Below are 23,671 nucleotides of genomic sequence, written 5' to 3'. Positions count from 1 at the left end.
TATGAAACGTACTGAACATGCAAATAGACTGTTTATTTTAGTTTAATTCGAGTAATTAATTATTTCTCAATGGGCGAAGCTTTCATCGTCAATGGCGGCAATATCGTTCATTTGTTACCGTGACTACAAGCAAACATCGTGATAATGCCAGTCATGGATGTTGTGTCCACTTAATGATATATTTCCTTCAGTTCCCCATCCTCGATACTACAAGGGTTAAGCTCATGTACGCTCTCTGCATCCCTGGACTAAATGTCATGACAAAATCGAAGGCTCAAGGTGTACCAGCGTGTGGATGATACAGTAATAAGAAAACGAGTTTGGTACTTTTGATGTACATCAAAAGAATCCCGCGCCAGGGTAACGGTAAAATTGACCGGCTTTGAAATCGAGTGTCGCTCCTCTGCACTCTTCAAATGGCAGATATCAGCCTACCGATTGGTCAGGTGTTTTTTTTTTTTTTTATCCGAGACCAATCAAATAGCTAGCCACGTGTCTATTGCATATTCCTGTGGTGCAGAAAGCATACATGAGCTTAACCCTCTTGTGAGTATCGAAGATGTCAGTTTCCATTAATGTAAAATCCCACCGACTGTCACATTTCTTGCATGAAAACGATTTGTTCCAGAGAAAAAGAATCTATGACATGACTGTCTTTCTCTATCGACAACTTCAAGAACATCATTGTTCAAGTCCTGTATATATGGTTGGTGAATCCAGCATACTCAGTTGTGCGCTCAGAAGTTTTACCCTACAGTATCTCACTGCCTGTAAGAGGCGACTAATGAGGGATCCCCTAAAAAAGTCGGATTTTTTTCTGTGTCTCTGCCAAGAGGACACCGGAGAGACCAACATTGGTCTACTGCCCATTGCAATACTGAGGATCTATATCCCTTCTATTCTTACTTCTTTTTTCTTTCTTTACGGCTGGGGTCTTCAGGCTAACTACACTGTAGCATGCACCCGTCCGCCTGTGACCTTGGTTGCTGCGAGGACGTTTAACCCCATAGAAAACAAACAAAACTTTCTGAAGTTTAGTTAAGGAGATCACTGGCACTAGATTTAATCGCAAAGAAGAGTTCCTCTTCATTTTGGACTTCGTGTGATCTCCATACTAGATTCAACGCAAAGAAGAGTTCCTCTACATGTTGGACTTCGTGTGATCTCCATTCTGTAGAAGATGAAGCAACAAACGGGTTTTTCTAGGTAAGAGTTATCTCCCTCCTCAATGTATTCATCCATCATCTTGATGTCGGGCCGTTAAAATTCGTGGATAGTAATATCAGTAATAGGTGTAGCATTGAAAATGGATACAGAAGTCATGAGTTTGACCTCTCTGTGTTATTTATTTATTTGATTATACGTTTATCTCTTTATTCAAGTGCCAGTGTAGGCCTTATTCAATTTTTGATTAACTACGAATATTATCAGTGTATAATGTATCGCAAGTTGAGATGTACACAATGTGTACATGGAAAAAGAACTTAACTAATACTATTCCACAAAAGTGATAACGACAATAATAATTATGCTTCAAGTGCTGAAAATATATACGAGTGACTATATAATTTTGAAAATCGGAAAGATATTTCACTTGACACGGCTTTATTTTAGATTAGTTATCTAAGTCCGTGGCTGTGTAAAGTATATAATTACATACTGGACGTCCCATATCCTCACCCCTGCTACTATCTAATATCCAATACTTGTTGTGAATGAGTATATATATACGCTTACCCACACATATATGAGAACACACGTGCACAGATAGCATCTTATCGACGAAGGGACGGTAACGTTTATACACACAGACCTCATCACATTTCTTGGCAAAGTGATTCTATCCTAAGATTTAAAAAAAATTCGTTATAAATCGTCTCGTCAAGGTCCTATATATCTAGCTGGCTGCAGATTTGTTCGAAAATTGTTCACAAAGCAAAAATTCTACATTGGCAAATTTACAGTCAAAAACGTAGATTACGTGACGTTATGGTGTCCAAGCGTTTTGAGGGAGGCGCTGGGGTTGGGAGGCTGACGAGATCGGCGGCACGAGCCGAGTGACGGGAGACTGGGGTGATGTATACGTAGTCGGGGTTTGCAGTTCTGATACTGTGTCGTACTATAGTGTGCTCACACAGCACGGGAATTGTCTTGGTCGATATTATCGATTTTTCACTAACAGTACACATGATTTATTCAGTATTTTTGTCGGTTGTAATTAAATCCTACACAATGGCCTTCCATTGACCAAGGTGGTTTTGGGACACACATAGTACTGTTTGAAGTTTGGGGTGGTTCATTTCCGGGAGAGAGCAAAAAAAAACGTCCCTCCCATCCGACGAGTGAGTGAGCGCTTGGCGTGTGGCGTTCTAGAGTGTGCATTTCCTGTGTAGATGTGAAATGTGGAGGCTGCAGCAGTCTGTCCCCAATCGAGACGAGCAGACGACACGTTGTGTGAAAGACATCGCGCTGTGTTCTATCTACAACGACTTATATCTGGCAGTTTTCTAAGAAAGATCATGGGGAAATATCACTGTTATATTACTACCATGAAAGACATTTAATCAAAAGTGTACATAACATGAAAACAGAGAAAATGGATTTTATCGGCGCTTCGTGGCAGGCATAGGGGTACGTATATATATATGTTTGTTACAGTATCGCTTATATATATCTAATGATTAAGTAGTGGGTTTCATTTCATCACAGGTGTCTAATTGATAGCGTACTGGGGCATAATGTGTTTTCGGTTCAACCCCAGATACCCTAGAGAACTACTAAATCACACTGCTAATAAGCTCTCGTCATAGTGATATGTCTGTCTCAGTTTTTGTCTCATATGATAGCCATAGAAGGATAAATGGCCGATACAGAAATATGTCTCAGATTTGTCTCTTGAAAGTCACAGAGGGATATTTAACAAGCCCTAATCTTCTAATCTGTAGCATACAGGGATAACAAGCCCTCTTCTGTCACAGTGATATGTCTCTGGTTTATCAGTCACACAGGGATAACATGCCCTCTTCTGAGTCCTGACACAGTGATATATGTCTCTGGTTTATCAGTCAAAGCCCTCTTCTGTCACAGTGATATGTCTGGTTTATCAGTCACACAGGGATAACATGCCCTCTTCTGTCATAGTGATATGTCTCTGGTTTATCAGTCACACAGGGGTAACATGCCCTCTTCTGAGTCCTGCCACAGTGATATATGTCACTAGTTTATCAGTCAAACAGGCATAACAAGCCCTCTTCTGTCACAGTGATATGTCTGGTTTATCAGTCACACAGGGATAACATGCCCTCTTCTGTCATAGTGATATGTCTCTGGTTTATCAGTCACACAGGGGTAACATGCCCTCTTCTGAGTCCTGCCACAGTGATATATGTCACTAGTTTATCAGTCAAACAGGCATAACAAGCCCTCTTCTGTCACAGTGATATGTCTGGTTTATCAGTCACACAGGGATAACATGCCCTCTTCTGTCATAGTGATATGTCTCTGGTTTATCAGTCACACAGGGGTAACATGCCCTCTTCTGAGTCCTGCCACAGTGATATATGTCACTAGTTTATCAGTCAAACAGGCATAACAAGCCCTCTTCTGTCACAGTGATATGTCTGGTTTATCAGTCACACAGGGATAACATGCCCTCTTCTGTCACAGTGATATGTCTCTGGTTTATCAGTCACACAGGGATAACATGCCCTCTTCTGAGTCCTGCCACAGTGATATATGTCTCTGGTTTATCAGTCAAACAGGGATAACAAGCCCTCTTCTGTCACAGTGATATGTCTCTGGTTTATCAGTCACACAGGGGTAACATGTCCTCTTCTGAGTCCTGTCACAGTGATATGTCTCTGGTTTATCAGTCAAACAGGGATAACAAGCCCTCTTCTGTCACAGTGATATTTCTCTGGTTTATCAGTCACACAGGGGTAACATGCCCTCTTCTGAGTCCTGCCCCAGTGAAATATGTCTCTGGTTTATCAGTCACGCAGTTATAACAAGCCCTCTTCTTACACAGTGATATGTCTCTGGTTTTATCAGTCACACAGGGATAACATGCCTTCTTCTGAGTCCTGCCACAGTGATATATGTCTCTGGTTTATCAGTCACACAGGGGTAACATGCCCTCTTCTGTTACAGTGATATGTCTCTGGTTTATCAGTCACACAGGGATAACAACCCCTCTTCTGTCACAGTGATATGACTGGCTTATCTGAGTCACACAGGGATAACGAGCCCTCTTCTGTCACATTTATATGTCTGGTTTATCAGTCACACAGGAGTAACATGCCCTCTTCTGTTACAGTGATATGTCTCTGGTTTATCAGTCACACAGTGATATCATGTCCTCCTCTGTCACATTTATATGTCTGGTTTATTAGTCACACAGGGGTAGCATGCCCTCTTCCGACACGGTGATATGTTTCAGGTTTATCAGTCACACAGGGGTAACAAGCCCTCTTCTGACACAGTTATATGTCTCTGGTTTATCAGTCACACAGGGATAACAAGCCCTCTGCTGTTACAGTGATATGTCTCTGGTTTATCAGTCACACAGCGATATCATGTCCTCCTCTGTCACATTTATATGTAGTCACACAGGGGTAGCATGCCCTTTTCCGACACAGTGATATGTTTCAGGTTTATCAGTCACACAGGGATGACAAGCCCTCTTCTTTCACAGTGATATGTCTCTGGTTTATCATTCACTGGAGGGTAACAAGCCCTCTTCTGACACAGTGATATGTCTGGTTTATCAGTCACACAGTGATAACATGCCCTCTTCTGTCACAGTGATATGTCTCTGGTTTATGAGTCACACAGTGGTAACAAGCCCTCTTCTGTCACATTGATATGTCTCTGGTTTATCAGTCATACAGGGATAACAAGCCCTCTTCTGACACAGTGATATGTCTCTGGTTTATCAGTCACACAGTGATATCATGTCCTCCTCTGTCACATTTATATGTCTGGTTTATTAGTCACACAGGGGTAGGATGCCCTCTTCTGTCAAAGTGATATGACTGGTTTATAAGTCACACAGGGATAACAAGCCCTCTTCTGTCACATTTATATGTCTGATTTATCAGTCACACAGAGATAACAAGCCCTCTTCTGACACAGTGATATATCTCTGGTTTATCAGTCACACAGGGATAACAAGCCCTCTTCTGTTATAGTGATATGTCTCTGGTTTATCAGTCACAGAGGGATAACATGTCCTCTTCTGTCACAGTGATATGACTGGTTTATCTGAGTCACACAGGGATAACAAGCCCTCTTCTGACACAGTGATATATATCTGGTTTATCAGTCACACAGGGATAACGAGCCCTCTTCTGCCACAGTGATATGTCTCTGGTTTATAAGTCACACAGGGATAACAAGCCCTCTTCTGACACAGTGATATGTCTCTGGTTTATCAGTCACACAATGATGACAAACCCTTTTCTGTCACAGTGATATGTCTCTGGTTTATCAGTCACACAGGGATAACATGTCCTCTTCTGTCACAGTGATATGACTGGTTTATCTGAGTCACACAGGGATAACAAGCCCTCTTCTGACACAGTGATATGTCTCTGGTTTATAAGTCACACAGGGATAACGAGCCCTCTTCTGTCACAGTGATATGACCGGTTTATAAGTCACACAGGGATAACAAGCCCTCTTCTGTCACATTTATATGTCTGGTTTATCAGTCACACAGGGATATCATGTCCTCCTCTGTCACATTTATATGTCTGGTTTATTAGTCACACAGAGATAACAAACCCTCTTCTGACACAGTGATATGTCTCTGGTTTATCAGTCACACAATGATGACAAACCCTTTTCTGTCACAGTGATATGTCTGGTTTATTAGTCACACAGGGGTAGCATGCACTCTTCCGACACAGTGATATGTTCCAGGTTTATCAGTCACACAGGGGTAACATGCCCTCTTCTGTTACAGTGATATGTCTCTGGTTTATTAGTCACACAGGGGAAGCATGCCCTCTTCCGACACAGCTCTTCTGTCACAGTGATATGACCGGTTTATAAGACACACAGGGATAACGAGCCCTCTTCTGTCACAGTGATATGTCTGGTTTATCAGTCACACAGGGATGACAAGCCCTCTTCTGTCACAGTGTTATGTCTCTGGTTTATCATTCACTGGAGGGTAACAAGCCCTCTTCTGACACAGTGATATGTCTCTGGTTTATCAGTCACACAGGGATGACAAGCCCTCTTCTTTCACAGTGATATGTCTCTGGTTTATCATTCACTGGAGGGTAACAAGCCCTCTTCTGACACAGTGATATGTGTCTGGGTTATCAGTCACACAGGGATGACAAGCCCTCTTCTTTCACAGTGATATGTCTCTGGTTTATCATTCACTGGAGGGTAACAAGCCCTCTTCTGACACAGTGATATGTCTCTGGTTTATCAGTCACACGGTGGTAACAAGCCCTCTTCTGTCACATTGATATGTCTCTGGTTTATCCGTCACACAGGGATAACAAGCCCTCTTCTGTCACAGTGATATGTCTCTGGTTTATCAGTCACACAGTGGTAACAAGCCCTCTTCTGTCACATTGATATGTCTCTGGTTTATCAGTCACACAGGGATAACAAGCCCTCTTCTGACACAGTGATATGTGTCTGGTTTATCAGTCACACAGGGATGACAAGCCCTCTTCTGACAAAGTGATATGTCTCTGGTTTATCAGTCACACAGGGATGACAAGCCCTCTTCTGACACAGTGATATGTCTCTGGTTTATCAGTCACGCAGGGATAACAAGCCCTCTTCTGACACAGTGATAAGCCTCTGGTTTATCAGTCACACAGGGATGACAAGCCCTCTTCTGACACAGTGATATGTCTCTGGTTTATCAGTCACACAGGGATGACAAGCCCTCTTCTGACAAAGTGATATGTTTCTGGTTTATCAGTCACACAGGGGTAACAAGCCCTATTCTGACACAGTGATATGTCTCTGGTTTATCAGTCACACAGGGGTAACAAGCCCTATTCTGACACAGTGTTTATTATAATGCCTCTTGTATATCCTTCAACTAAGAATAACAAGACATCTATCAATGGTAAAGAGAGATTTGTAAATCACATAGGAATGACAAGCTCTTTGAGGACGATACATTGATATACATATATATATGTATGTTCCTAGTGTTTTCCTTATTAGCATTTCTGCAAAATAGAGATTTTATCAGTGAAGTCTGTACACTGTACAAGGATATACTTGTTGTTGCCTACTGCATGATTGTAAGGGTCAACTAATTGTAAGGGACGACTAATTGTAAGGGACAACTAATTGTAAGGGACAACTAATTGTAAAGGACAACTAATTGTGAGGGACAACTAATTGTAAAGGACAACTAATTGTAAATGACAACTAATTGTAAGGGACAACTAATTGTAAAGGACAACTAATTGTGAGGGACAACTAATTGTAAGGGACAACTAATTAAGGAAACCAGGCAAAATTTGGGATTTTCATTTGTGCCTTTTACCTGGGCACATGAAAGTGACCATGACAAATTTGCCGCACCCATTGCAACACTTTGAATCCTTTTATTTTCCTATTACTTTTATTTGTTTCCTTTTGTCTTTCTTGGCAATTTATACCTGGCTCTGGCCTTGGTGTTTGCTAGAGTGAAGAAAGTGATTCATTTAATGGTTCTGCCCTCTGACAGAAACAAAGCAACAAGTCCTTGAAATTGGTACTTGCTGATCATGATGTTGGGTTCCATGTGGAATTGGGGGGTAAAATCTTCTGTGCCATCTGCTTGGGAGCCAATGAAGAAACCAAAAATGATCTGGCAAACCCATTGCAACACTTTAAGTGAGATTTTTAATACTTTATCTTTTCTTTTCTCATTTCTCTAATCTTTCTTTTCAGCAGATTCTCTCTTAGCTGTCTTCTTTATTACACCTTAACCCTTTCACCCCTATGCAACTTCAGTAGACTCTACCATGCATTGATTATATTGGATGAGTCCATTATGGTCTACAGTGGTGAAAGGGTTAAAGAAGGTAACAAAAAATTAAACTCTGTTCTTGAAGTTCAGCTTTAAATGGATGGTGGTCAGGGCTGGTTAGCTTGATCTCAAAATAACCTGACTCTGTTAGATTTCTGGCACTACCAGTGTAGTAGCTATGGTGTTCGTATCTCCACCATTATTGACACAGCTCTTATATATAAATGACTTGAGCTGTTCATCAGTTGCAAAAACAATTATCACTCAATAACAAAAAGATAACAATCCCAGCTGTAACATTGGCTGTGGACTGTGTTCATTTTGTCCCCCTTTTGTATCTAATTTATGCGTCTCTTTATTTCCGAGATTGTGGTTTCGAATAGAAATATAGCTCTGAGGAGGGGGTTGGGGGGGTTAGGGGGTGGGGGGTTGAGAATCTAAGAATATGCCTGGCTGTCAGATCAATTCTGATACTCTGTGGAGCAAGATTATAATTAATATACCCTGATCAAATTTGCTGTCTATGAAATCTGATCTGTTAAAACCTTCCAATTTTTCCTGTTATTGCTTTTGATTAGGTTAACAATCTGTCTCATAATACTATTTATTACGTTATTGGTGATGGACAGACTGTATTAGAAATGATTGACTTATATATGCACTCATGGATATTTCAGATTTCAAACAAACTGTGCTGATGTCCTGATTCCCTTATTTGTACATATGGGAATTAAAGCAAGCCGATAATGGCATTATGCCCTTATTTGGACGTCTGGGAATTAAGCAAGCATTTGCTACATTTATTGAGTTGTTATATTATACAGTCATTAACGGACCTTAGGGAGAGAATGTCCATCATTTAGTCATGTACGATATTGATCCCCTAGGACTATAAACAAACAGAGGTATATATAGGATGTTTGTTTTTCATGTCAATAGACTGATCAAATGCCACAGGCTAGATAGGGATAGGCGTGTGTTTATCACTTGCTCAATACTGTCGGTCTTTTTTTTCTGTCTATCATTGCCTCTGTGCAGGTTTTGGGAAAGAATAGACCTGCTGTGATTATCTCGCTGCTTGTTGCAAAAGGTGACAATTGTGCGGCCCCCTGCAGAATCAGGACTTTTCATCAATGTACCTTCTAATAAGAGGAAATATGATTTTCAAAAACCAGATTTCTTGAACCCACAATCCAGTGGTGGAGGGCTAGTTGTAGCAGAATGTCAGACGCCTTAACCACTTGGCCGCCGCAGCCCCACTTATTAAACCCCCATATTATCAAGCAAGCAAGCAAGCAAGCAAAGATAATATAAGGATTCCTGTACCACTGCCAAAAATGGTAACCGCACATTAGTAACAGACCTTTCTGGCCTGACGATAAACCTTAGATAAATCATTTCTGAAAAGAAATACATTTGCCTTGCAGAACTTTTTGTTTTTAAAACATGAACAGAAACATTATTCAAAGTGACAAAAAAACAATAAAACCACCTTATTCAATAGCTAGCATACAGATTTAAGACTGAAAAGTATTTGAAACTAGCACCTCTGATTCTAAACAAGGAAAAAGAAGAAATTTTAGCACAGTGACTCCTTTGGGCCCTGCCCTACAGCCCTTGGGGGTAGGGCTTGCTCGAAATTTTCAAATTATCAAACTGTCAACTCAGGTTTATAATTCAAATCAAGTTATCAGCATGTAATATCCTAAGGTTCATTTTGCAAATATAAACCATAATTTTTGCCCCCCCCCCCCCCCCCCCCCCCCCCCCCCCCCCNACGTGAGACCCCAGGGTCATGAAATTCTCAATTTTGGAAAACCTTGAGACCCTACCATCTAAGAAGAGTATTTGATTCTACCATATCTCTGTCTTGAGAAGAAGATTTTGAAATTACAGTCAATTTGACCAGTTTTTGCGCCACCCATCAGCCTCTGGGGGTCAGTCAGGGCTGATATGTGCATACCATCAAACTGCTTTCCAATACTGAAAATGCTAACCAAAATTGAATTACTTCTAATGGAAATTAAACAAATGTTGGTCCAAAATGTGATTTCCCTATATAAACTATAGTAAAGTTTACCCCCTCCCCAGGGGGTAACCTGAGGCCCCAGGGTCATGAAATTCACAATTTTGGTAAATCACCTTTAATTAAGACCCTTCCATCTATGAAGAGTATTTGATTCTACCATATCTGGGTCTTGAGAAGAGAATTTTTGAAATTACAGTCAATTTGACCCTTTTTGGCCACACCCATCAGCCCCTTGGGGTCAGTCATGACTGGTATGTGCATACCATCAAACTGCTATCCAATACTGATAAAGCTAACCCAAATTGAATTACTTCCAATTGAAATTATACAAATGTTGGTCCAAAATGTGATTTCCCTATATAAACTATCCCCAGGGTCATGAAATTCACAATTTTGGTAAACCACATTCCATCTATGAAGAGTATTTGATTCTACCATATCTGGGTCTTGAGAAGAAGATTTTTGAAATTTTAGTCAATTTGATCCTTTATGGCACCACCCCTCAGGCCCCTGGGGGCTGGGGACCATATAATTCACAATTTTGGTTGACCTTTGGTCATGGAAGGTTTCTGCAAAGTTTTATTGAAATTGGTTAGGGGTTTTGGAGAAGAAGTCGAAAATGTAAATTGTTTACGGACAGATGCCGGACGCTGCCGGACGAAAGGCAATCGCAATAGGTCACTTGATAAACAAAAGATAATGAACAACAATGTTGGCTATAGGTGTAAACATTCAGAAGGGCTAGACCAGATTCAAACCTTTGACTGACCTGATTCTCATACTATCGCTCTAACTAACAGAGCTATCTGGTCAACTGCATCAAAAACAAAAGTAAAGGGAGGTAACTGGTAACTGTATATATATATATAGCCTTCGCTATCATTGTTATTATGCTGATGACACACAAATTTACGTGGTCATCAAACCACAGGACAGTTGGGATACAATATCAGAAAATCTGGCAGACATCAGTGCCTGGATGAATGCCAAAATCAGGAAAAGACGGAACTCATCGTCCTTTCCCCAAAGTGTCAGCAAACAATGGCTCGCTCCAGCTCAAGGTCTGTGCCAGAACTATTGAGACTGTCCCAGCTGTTAAAAAACTAGGGGTATACTTTGATAGTTCACTAAACATGGAGAAACAAGTGGATGCTTTTGCCAAATCCTGTTACTACCAGATCAGGAACATATTTGGCTGTATCCGGCAGTTTATAACTGCAGATGCATGCAAGATTTTGGTGCATTCACGTGTTACCTCTCGATTGGATTATGGTAATGCCCTGCTCTGTGGTATATCTGCAGAGGGTCCAGAACACTGCAGCACATCTGGTTACTCATACTCGAAACAGAGAGCAGTACATCACACCTGTGCTATATTCATTGCACTGGTTACCTGTACGATACAGGTTGCAGTACAAAATCTTGGTGTACACATACAAGTCACTGAATAAAACAGCTCCCCAGCCAGTAACTACAGGAGCTTGTTTGTTATCCTATATCAGCCGTCACGATCACTGTGGTCAGAGACAAAATCATTGTTGTATGGCCCAAAATCTCGTACTGTGACCTATGGAAACCGGTGCTTTTAGAGGCTTTCGGCCACAAATACCCTGGCCAAGTTCAAGAGGGACATCAAAACTCACCTCTTCACGTCTGTATTTTAGGCTCTTTGCACAGACGTCATGTAGATATGCCACTCTTTATTTATTTATTTATGTGCACATTGAGATGATTATATTCTTGCTTAATGTATAATGGTGATTGTAAGCCTTTTTCGTTTAACAATTATAACTAATACTACTATTCATATGTTGTAAAGCGCTTTATAGTAATTTTACAAATTATATAGGGGGCTATTAATGTTGTATATTATTATTATTAGCTAGGGCAAGAGTTTTGTTTTAAAGAGCACTTTAGTCATCTGAGCAAATTGTTTTGAAGTGAAAGAACATCTGCAATGTTTTTAAAAGATGATTGTTCAGATACTTTTAATTAGCCTCAAAGGGATTTCACTGTGCAAATCAAACCTGAGTGAGCTGACATAATGATTTTATTATTTTATCAAAATGCATTGGTACATGATATATGTATTGTGATCATAATTGTTTTCAACCTATTGATTGTCCTGGATATTTTGGAGACCAGACCATCAGTCAATGCTCATTAGTAAACATATGTAAAATAAAACATTATAGCATAGGGAATATGGTGATATTTTCAAATGTCAAACTATGTACTATATAGTTGGTCGTCAGCAGATTATGAATCATTCAAAATCAATATATTTGCCTAATAGTACTAGAGGGGTGTGTATTACTGACAGCTATCACCAATGCTGTCAATGTTAACAAAACTAATTTGATTTTGAGGTTAAAACTTGAGATTCGATATATTCACATAGTTGTAGAATTGTCAAAATTACTTAGATGCAGATGATCAGCTTGCAAAAGGACACATATTACACATACATGTATATGTGGCAGGAAAATATAATCGTGGTTGCGATTTAGCTTTCATGAGCTTTAAAAGTTTTAAGGAACTTCCATTTAACTCAGTTGGAAGTGAGATGGACTTGGAATTCAAGGTTACTGGTTGTATCCCTGGTTTGGGCACAAACAAATGCATGGTTTAGTTCCAAGGTCAAGTCCGCAGTGTGACTTTTCATTCCCCAGTTAATTCTTAAATGTGTACATTGAGTCTATGTTCCTTTTTTGTCGTTTTAAAATACCCATTGCAATGGGAATCTAAAAAAATCAATGCATAAATTAAAATAAAGAAATAATAAGCTCTAAAAATGCAGCATATGTGTATAGTATACAGTACAGAATGATAAATTGTTTTCATGGAAATAGGCTTAAACGAAAATCCCTGATGTACCCCTGAATATGTACTTGCTTCAGCTGTTGCCCAACAGATGAAATGGTCAAATCATAACTGATTGATGTGCGTTAAGTCAGCCTGTACACACATTATGACAATGTCTGGGGTCGCTGTATTGGAACTGGGCAGTGTCTGGGGGTCGTATGTATTCACCATTATCACTGTATATATATGATATTCAGACCGTGAACAGTATTGGAGATTGTGATCTGCAATGTAATGTTGTGCTATCATTGAGATTGTGGACATTGGGATTTCAGGGTAATGTCGGGAATTGCTTTAAAACTTATGATCGATCATCAGTATTTCTCAAATGATCAATTATTGATCATTGATCGATTGATCATAGAATGAGACGGGAATCAATTGAGAAACATTCTCCAAATTTGTTACAATTATGTACCTATTGGCAGGAATGTTGTTCGAAAGTAGTTTAATGGAAAAATTGTAAAAATTGTAAAACTGTTTGTTTAATCGGGTCTTTTCCAAATCTTAAGTCTCTAGAAAGTTTTCATGTTTTAGTCACAAGCCATGAATGATTAATTAGTTATTATTGAGTCAAAGGTAAAATGACGGATCATTGATTAAATCGATTGATTGGAACAACAGCTGAGTTTAATGTATTATTGTGCTTTGATCAATAGTGAATACTATCGAAATACTGAAAATATAGTTTTGTATAATTTCTAGTACTTTTGGATATGAAAGCACAGTGGATCACATCTTTACTGAAGAAAGAAATATTTAAGTATACTTTTTTAAAGGTTGATACAAATAAATGGATATTTCAATATATATATTAGTGTATCGCAATACAGGCAAACAAAACAATTAGATACAAAACATCAGAAAGTACATGTATTACAATTTGATGATATATATTGTTGGGGCCCTATTAGCTACTGATTGGAGAGATTTGGTTAAAAGTTGATTGCATATACTTGGCAGAAGTAAATGCTCTATATATATATCATTGTTTTGGGGTGGGGGTATATTCACAGAACATGCAATTATATCCTTTAATCGTACACCGATTTGTCCAGCAATAAGCCTATGCCTGGCAATTAGCCAACTTCTATTTATTGCAGTTCATTAGAATTGGCAGGAAATTTTGTTTCATTGTCCTCTAATAAACCCAACCCCCCTACCTTGAGTAAGAGATTATGTGTTGGCCCGGAGATTATTGAAGAATAAATACGGTTTATAATCATTTTTCAATTAACGATTTACCATTGCAATTCTAATGTTATTATACATGCTAATGGGTGAGTGGTCTTGTGGAAGTTGTACAAAATCTACAACAAATACTATTGTATTCGACATAAAAAGCACATGGGAGCTTAACTATGTAGAAATTAGAATGATTAAAGAAATCTCCAAATTCTCAAAAACAATATGGTTGTATTTATAGATGTTTTTTTTAGTTTACCTGGTCCGAAGGACCATGGTGAGCTTATGCCATACCGCAGCGTCCGGCGTCCGTTGTCCGTCCGGCCGTCAACTTTTCCTTTAAAATGCTACTAGTCATGAAAGACTGAACAGGTTTTGACCAAATTTAGTCAGAAGCATCCTTGGGGGAAGGGGAACAAATTTTGTATACACCGTAGGTCTGCATGCATGGCCCCCCAGAGGCCTGAGGGGCAGGGCCCGATAGGGGAAACATAGCAAATCCTTTAAAATTCTTCTTCTTCTGTAGGAATGAAAGGATTTGTTCCATATTTGGTCTGAAGCATCCTTGGGTGAAGGGGAACCAATTTTGTATAAACCGTGGGTCTGCATGCATTGCCCCCAGGGGCCTGAGGGGCGGGGCCCAATAGGGGAAACATAGCAAATTATTCTTCAAAATCCTTCTTCTTCTGTAGGAATGAAAGGATTTGTTCCATATTTGTTCTGAAGCATCCTTGGATGAAGTGGAACCAATTTTGTATAAACCGTGGGTCTGGCCCCCCAGGGGCCTGAGGGAAGGGGCCTAATAGGGGAAACATAGCAAATTATTTTTTTAAATCCTTCTTCTTCTGTAGGAATGAAAGGATTTGTTCCATATTTGTTCTGAAGCATCCTTGGATGAAGTGGAACCAATTTTGTATAAACCGTGGGTCTGGCCCCCCAGGGGCCTGAGGGAAGGGGCCTAATAGGGGAAACATAGCAAATTATTTTTTTAAATCCTTCTTCTTCTGTAGGAATGAAAGGATTTGTTCCATATTTGGTGTGGAGCATCCTTGGGTAAAGGGGAACCAATTTTGTATAAACAGTGGGTGTGGCCCCCCTGGGACCTGAGCCCGATAGGGGAAATAGAGGTAAAACCTTTATAATCCTTCTTCTACCATAGGGATTAAGGGATATTATCCTATTTTAGTCTGGAGCATTCTTGGGCAAAAGGGACCTAATTTCGTATAAACAGCGAGTGTGGCCCCCCTGGGGGCAGAAGGGAGGGGCCCAATAGGGGAAACATAGCAAATTCTTCAATGGCAGGATTTTGTCAAAATTTGGTATGAAGCACCCTATGGTGAAGGGGAACCAATTTTGTATAAACGGTGTGTCTGACCCCCTAGAGGCAGAGAGGCGGGGCCCAATAGGGGAAAAAGAGGTAAAACTTTTAAAATCTTTCCTCTACCATAGGGATTAAGGGATTGTATCCTAATTTAGTCTGAAGCATCCTTGGGTCAAGAGGACTCAAATTTTGTGTAATTGGTGGGTATGACCCCCCCTAGGGGCATAGGGGTGGGGCTCTGTTTGAAGTTTGTTCTTGCTATATCTCAAGTACTGGATGGATCTTTCTGAAATTTCATATGTACTTACAGCACCTACCATGGAGTGCTATATCTTTACTTCATACCAATTATTTTAAACATATATTCAGGTGAGCGATACAGGCCCTCTGGGCCTCTTGTTGTGTAAATTGGTAAATTGTAGTACAGGGATTGGACTTATGGATCAGAAAAAGAGATAGGGGATGCTTATACGGAATGGGGACCTAGCTTATTATAAGACCTTATATGGTATCATGAAGACCAACATGGCAGCCAATCATTTTCATTTTTGTTGATTCTTTCCCCTGATGTTTTGGCCACTTAATAACGATCTGATTGACTCATCCTTAGTTTCTAGTCCCCAAGAAAAAAACAATCCAGAGCTAGTTGATTGTTTACTTATTTTTTAAGTACTTAATCAAAGGGTAATTTTACATCAACATTCATAAATTACATGATACATGTACATGAACCATTTAATTGAATTTGGATGTTGCTTAATGTTTTGAAAAAAAAATATCTGTTCTACTGGGAATGAAAATCAGACTGAAATCCATGAAGGCTGATTCTTGATTTTGCTTTCCTATACATATAATGCATCTTGACACAACTGGAAAGTGGTAACCAATTTCAATTAACTTAATTTGTATGTTCAGCTGCAGACTACCAAATTTATCCCACAATAAGCCAATGCCTAATTGTAATAGGCACACCAATATCTACAAATGCCAATGCCTTGTGATAAGCACGCCAATATTTATGAAAGCCCAATGCCTTGTCAAAAGCTAACCAATGTCTATCATTAAGGCCCATGTCTTTCAATGCCCATTTTTATAAGCCCACCCATATCTATAAAAGCCCATGCCTTGTAATTAAGCTCATCCATATTTATTAAAGCCTATGCCTTATAATAAGCCCACCATATCTATATCAATTGCAGTTCAGTAGAAACAATAACAAGTAATATTTCCTTCTTTTATTTTAAGCCCTCTTCTGCTTTAAGCCAGACTATGTGCTGGCCCCCTGGGGTTATCGCCGGATAAATATTAGGTAACTCACCATGCCTAGGTCAGCATCACGACTTGTCACCATCTGTTTTACCGAGAGAGAGCTTTGGCATTCAATACAACACAGTAGTGTAACTCTATCCATAGCCTTTCTTTAGCCTCTTGTCTGAAATATCAAAGTGCCCCAACTGTACAGCTTTTCAGTTAAATCCAGATCAATGTGTATACTAGACAGTTAGATTTCCACGAAAAGGTCAGGAGAGCAGGCTAGGAAATATATCAATTGGAATAGATTTGTATTCCTGACAATGGGTGTAAAGGGAAACTTTCTCAGCTCTAGACAGATTCAAATTTCCTGATAAGTATAAAGAATATCACATTTAACTGGAAAAGTCATTCTCTAATAAGTAAAAAAATCTGTTTTGCATCTGAAGAAAAATTTCCAAAAAATCAATACAACAGAACTTATGTTAGTTACAAATTTTTAAATGAAAAACAAAATGTTTTCGCAGCAACAAGAATGTTTAATATCTTGTTGACTCTAAATTGGCTACCTGCAGCATATATTCTGTTATTTTCAAAATGCCTAAGGAAAAACAATAGTTCAAACAATGTTTTTAAATTTGTCTTGAAAGAAAAAATTGATTATTTTATTTAGTTGACTCATTCGTCCCTGAAATTTCATAATGAACTATTCCAACCTTTGAATTGGAAGAGTTCAAATGTGTCTTCAGGGGTAAATGATTTAATGGAACGATAAAAATGGATTGCTGAAATCAGGTGAACATTTTTGGTCCTTGATTGTTCCAAGACATGATATAGATGCATATGCTGTTTGATGAGTATGATATATATATATGTATTAGTTTGCCTGGAAGGAAGTGAAGACAGTGTAAATTTTCTTTAAATTGATAGCACGTACAAGACACAATTTTCATGGGAGATTCTTGAATAATCCTAATGGCCGTATTGAATTGATCTGTTGTCATCAGCGTAATGGATCTTTGTGGGATTGGCACATCACAACGTTTCTTGAAGGCAATTTTGTTCAGATGATACATTTGGTTGATTGCATGTATCCGTTATACTCTATATAAGGACTGCAGTTGTGTGGACGTGTGTTTCTTATATGTGGAGGTTCGCTCTCAACCAAGTAACATATATATACTGTTTGAAAATATAAAAAAAAAAAAATTATGGGGTGATTATTTTTCTTAAACCTAATATATCAATATGTAACATTTAGTTTATACCTAAACTTTTATCACTTGAAATAAAGTTATTGAAAAGGACATTTGACTGCTCTTAGCAAATTTTATAAAATTCATTTTCTGTACGTAAGTGAATTATCACTGGCATTACGTGTTCTGCTTGGACCTCGTAAGTTACTTTCCAGTCCTTCAGGTTTCGGGCTGGTCGTAATGAAATAAATATGAACTTTGTTAGTTAGCACTTTCTGAGTGTATAGTAGCTTTCCGTTGGTGTAAATGTCACAACTTTAGGGAATTCATGACGGCCTAGCTTGGCCATGCAATGCAAAGACTATGCAGGAGCAATGAAACTGAAGAATCCACCCATTGCTAAGAATTACAATACATGCTCAGTCAATACTTGGCTTCAGCTGATGGTAAGTTTAAAACATGCATGTCTCACGCATTCTGCAATTGCAAATAGGGTCAATGGGCCAAAGTTCAAGATTACTGTTACCATATTTAGACTGTTAGTTTGACCTGCAGCAATATTGAAATGTCATGCACAGACTAAAGAAATGGAGTTTCAGGAACATTTCTTTACCAAAGGAACATTCTTTAAGGATTCCTATCCCGTTGTACTGTTGTTTTTCCTATGTACAGCAATGTCCCCTTAATTTTGTTGTGAATATATTACTGCAGCACGTACAGTTGAGCCAGGACTAAATAACTTCCATTGACCCGTGAGGTAGGTCAGTCTGTTATAGTGATTGAATCCCAGTCTAGCCCCACTTGTAGAATTTGTACACTCACATATCAGAACACTTCTTATAGTTGTTGATTAAGATTTTCCCTTAATTCTATTAATACTTTTGCATCAATTATAGAATTTTTATTAAGCTTTGATACTTTTGTATATCAAGAATCTTTTAATTATGGAATTTCCTTAAGTTAAGGAGTGTTCATGAAACTAAAAGGTTTGAGATAATATACAAGGTCCAAGATATGAGGATGGACATGGAAATAAACCAAAGCAGAAACTTCAAAGAGTAGAACTTGGGACCTCATTAGTATTGCCGAACCTTTACCTCACAGATGTCGTAATCCAGGATTTATACATGCATAGTTTGGTTTGGTTTGGTTTAGTATTGTTTAACGTCCTATCAACAGCTATGGTCATTTAAGGACGGCCTCCCCTGTGTGCAAGATGCATGCGTGTAGTGTATGCATGTGCTTTGGGAGGCTGCGATATGTTCGTGTTTGTCTCCTTGTGATAATGCGGAACTGATGCCGACCTTATAGTACTACCTCACTGAGACATACTGCCGAAGACACCCAGCAGGACACCCCACCTGGTCACATTATACTGACAACGGGCGAACCAGTCGTCCCACTCCTAAATTGCTGATCAATAAGCAGGAGTAGAAACTACCATTTTTACAGACTCTGGTATGTCTCGGCAAGGGGACAGAACCCAAAGCCTTCCTCACAGGGGTGAATGCTCAACCAAAGGCCAAAAGTGAGGCATTGTCAAGGGAGACATTAGCAAGAAGAAAGTTGTTTAGAAAGAAGAGAAAAGATAAGATCCCAAATTTGAAAGAAAAAAAATATAGCAGAATTTGAAAAATAACGATTGGTGAATTATGCATGCAGGTTGAACGAACAAATATTGCACGGCTACATTTTAAAAGTTTAATGAAATAATTATCAGTATGCTCCTGGCATTCTAAACCATTATCTTTTTTTTCATTAATTGTGTTTACATACAAGTGACTTCCAATGTGTTTGGTGTGAAGCACCTTCATATAATTCCACGAAGTGAGATTAAAATCACAGACCAAATAAAACGTGGAACATTAGTCCATAAACCATCTGGGTGTTTCCACGGTTACTGTCAATATAAGATAATGGCTGTCGTTACCAAGTGATTATAGAAATTCCGCTATGTGAACAAATATGGATGTAATTGTGTTTTTTAATCATTATTTTTTTTGCTAGAATATATATGAAATATAGCTTTGCCCTCATCAGAGTGAGTGCCAGATAATCGGCATTGATTTGAACCGTTAACTATACGAGGACCTTATATTTGCAGACCTGTTTGTCCTTACTATATGAATGTCTATTGGGGTCTGGCCATATGTATTCTTTTGTCGATTTGCCGATTTTGACAGATGGATGGTTTTGTTATGCATCACCTTGTTGTGTTTACAATGTACAGACTTTATGGGGTTTTGTCTTGCATACCTAGAGGCCCGGGGATTGATTTTACCCACTCTATTGACAGAAGTTCGGTCTGGTTATATAGGAACTCACTCTCCTGTTACACTGATTTTGTAATTACAAATTGACTCAAACTCAAACATACACAAACATATATATATAGAGAGAAATATTGATGTATGAAGCAGGTAATTTACTGGAACTGCACCTTGTGGCGGAAATGGGTTTTGTAGAATCAGGAGCAATGTGATTAATGCTTTATATAGGATGTCACTCTAATCCCTCGGACACATGCATATAATTGTGGCACATGAAGACATTTAGAAACGTTGTGACAATTGCAATCGGCATACGTCAATAGACTGCAAGGAACGTAAGTTTTAAAATTAAGTCAAAGTGTATACCAGGTAAGCTGTTCGAGCATTTGACAACATATCTAAGCTATACCATTCTATAATACACTGATCTAGGCCTGATATGTTAAAATATAAGTGAAGATTTTTTTTATATTTTATCAAAATATGAAGAGTTTATTATTATGTGGGGCATTTGGGGCATTTTATCCCTTGATTGAACAAGATGACTTTGTTAGAATTCCAATCAAACTTCAACGTCTAGATAAGTCTTGTTTAATTTTCTGATTCAACCTTGTCATCAGGTCAATCAGTGTTTCAATGATATAAGAACATGGTACATGTGTATATGGTATTATTTAATATCAACAATATTTTAAGATTTCTAGAAGTGTTACAACTGTTGCACTATATATTTTGTAATAATTTAATCTTGCTTGTAACAAACCTTTTCATTGGCCTAAAAATGTACGTTATCAGCCCATAACGTAAAAAAATGACGTCGTTGTTAGTAGTGTCGCTTTTGATTGGCTGATACAGTGGCGTAATAATTTCTAAGAGAAAAGAGTCCATCAATAAAAGTGGATTTCCACAGGGATTGTGCGATAGTAGATTTAATTATAAGGATTAACTTGAATATATTTTTTATGTTATGGACCTATAACACAAAAAACCGGAGTGTACTCTCATCATAAACCGCTTGTGTTATAGCTCCATAACATAAAAATATATTCAAGTTAATCCTTGAATGATTAAAAAATATCTATTTTTCGTATATGGAGATTTCTAGTATATATTTGAAGACATGGAAAAATTATATGAAAAAAATATGATATATTCTTTATATGGGATTAAGATATCTTTTACAATTTAAAATAACATGATTATTTCTATTTCATAAATTAAATACAATATTTTAAGACTTTAGATACCAGGGTATAAATATTGTACATTGTGATGCATGTGTGAATCAGAATGCTGATGAACTGGTGACAGAGTACATATCGGAATACTCATAAAAAATGTCAAACTTTATATAAACACTTCACTGGTTGTGCTATATGAACCTTTATAGAATCTTTACTTATCAACCTGAAGAAAATGTCAGGTATATATGCATGTGTTTGAAAAACACCATAAGGAATATGTTGCTCTAAGGTGTTCAGTATACTGACAGTATCATAGTTTCAATCTTAAAAGCATAAACTTTCTCTATTACTTTTTATATTTAAATAGATCACATGTTAATTCTTATACATTCTTGCAAATATCTTAAACTAGACATAAAACTTTGAATATTGAATATATCTATTTTTAAAAAAGCAACTTAAAAATTAAGCTTTACTTATTTTACAACAATTGCGAAACAAGTTTTACCAACTAATATCAATCACTCTTGTTGACCCCGATGGTAGGGGTCTTAATGTGGGAGGATTTTTAACCACGATATCTGGAGAAAACCCGTGTTGTTGGGGCAAGTGACTGGACCGTACCTTTTCTCATCCAATTAGGGAATCAAAACCCTGGCCATTTTGGTAATAGGCCAGTGTGCTATCCTCTGCACCATCCAACCAAATCCTATGATAAATGAACTATGATGCTTGAAATTAACTATATCATTCTGTATAAAATTTTAGGACAGAATACAATGTATTATGCAGCAATCAAATTCAAAACACATAAAATGAAGTGCTCAGATTGCTATTTGTGTGGGTTTATGACTTGTTGCTATTAACACGTTTTCTAATGTTACAGAGCAAACTATTGATTCATGGGAACATATTCTCAAGGTCAAAGCTTGAAACAGCCTTTTAATTTGAATCAATTGTGAGGGAGAAAACCATATTTCAATAAGTGATGTAAATCTGTAAGAAAGGAGGTTGGCCAATTTATTAAATATAATATAAAGAGTGTACAAAGTTTATTGAAGATAAAAAAACAAACTGAAAGAAACAAAACAAAAATGGGGAAAAAAACATTATTTGATCACCTGTTAGTCAGCTATAAAATGATTTAGACAATTGAGCCTGGAAGAGCCTGGAAATCATTTGGCTTGGAAATCTAACAGCAAAAAGAAAAAAGATTAAAAGTAAATTTAAAGAGAATTTATAATTACTCTAATTATGTGTTTTTAAGTGCCATTGTAATACAGCTAACCATTATAACTATTTCACATACATTCTGACCTTTTTTAAGGATCCCCGTCCCACTGCTTACAAAGCTCAAGAGATTTCCACTTCAGTTTTTGTACAAAGAGTAACCTCCCCTTTATATCATTTTGAATATAAATGTAGCGTGACTGGGCCCGGGTACTACTGTTGATCAGGTAGCTCGATTATTTGGTTATAGATCAACGATATAATGATTGGAAGTCGAGGAATTGTTCTTGTGCTTAAACCCATATTGTGTGCCGAAGTCGAATTTCTTGCAACCCTTATAAATTGCATTTAATGGGGGGGGGGGATTGTCAATGTTATGCAAGAAATTTGGAAACATTTTAAGCTGAAAACTGTCTTCAGTATTTACACTTGACTATTTGAACATCTTGAATGATTTAAGGGAGGTGCAAGAGCACAGAATTCATGCTTAAGCCTTAAAACAGTTTCATCAATACGGGCCGTGATCTGGCCTTATTGCATGCTATTATACTAAAAATAATGCAAGGTACACTATCTTTTCAGAAATAAGGTTATCAAAGTTGTTATCAACATTTCCAATGAATAGTTATAGTTTCTGGCAGAGCCACGCTGGATCCTAAAGTCTTTTATAGAACACAAACTCATTCCCAAGCACTATATAGTCTAACTCACGACCCTGCGAGTTGTCCCATACCCTCGCACATGATCTCACTGACCCCATGGGACTATCGTTTATGCATGGATGAGGTTGTAATGTATCGGCAGTCTATACTATTGGCTATAAATCTCCACTGCTGTTGGCTGTTTGATTTAGAATCAATAGCCATTTACCGGGCAAAAGATATTTCCTATTCTTTTTATAACATCACAAATTAGTTCCCAGTCAATCTGACCCACTTGTTATTAATATTTGATGTTGTTGAGCAGAGAGTATACCAATTTCATTGATCAGTACCAATTACGATAAATCTGTTTGATATAAAAAGTAACAATCAATGTGTCAAGATAACAGCTTCCCAATCTTGTTGTAGCCATTATCTGTTATTTTAGTATTTTTCGATTCTGTAAGGTGTGATCACAATCCGTTTTTTGTCCAAGGTTGCCA

At 38.1% G+C, this 23,671-nt stretch overlaps 1 protein-coding gene across 5 annotated transcripts in view; it reads left to right on the top strand.

Moving 5' to 3' along the window:
- The first annotated feature begins 2,000 nt into the window (after positions 1–2,000).
- LOC110446145 overlaps positions 2,001–23,671 on the top strand; it is a 55,781-nt gene continuing 34,110 nt past the window's right edge. For 4 of the 5 annotated variants that reach the window (XM_021491140.1, XM_021491143.1, XM_021491142.1 and 1 more), the window contains exon 1: positions 2,001–2,631. The gene's annotated coding sequence lies outside the window, so the exon portion shown is untranslated. Of the gene's footprint in view, positions 2,632–9,313; positions 9,337–23,671 lie in introns of those variants that run through there. The other variant, XM_021491141.1, reaches the window with a different exon arrangement.

The sequence above is a fragment of the Mizuhopecten yessoensis genome, unplaced genomic scaffold, assembly GCF_002113885.1.
Source record: "Mizuhopecten yessoensis strain PY_sf001 unplaced genomic scaffold, ASM211388v2 scaffold2597, whole genome shotgun sequence".
NCBI lineage: Eukaryota > Metazoa > Mollusca > Bivalvia > Pectinida > Pectinidae > Mizuhopecten > Mizuhopecten yessoensis.
Note: the sequence above shows the minus strand (reverse complement) of the source record. Positions and strands in the feature narration are given on the sequence as shown.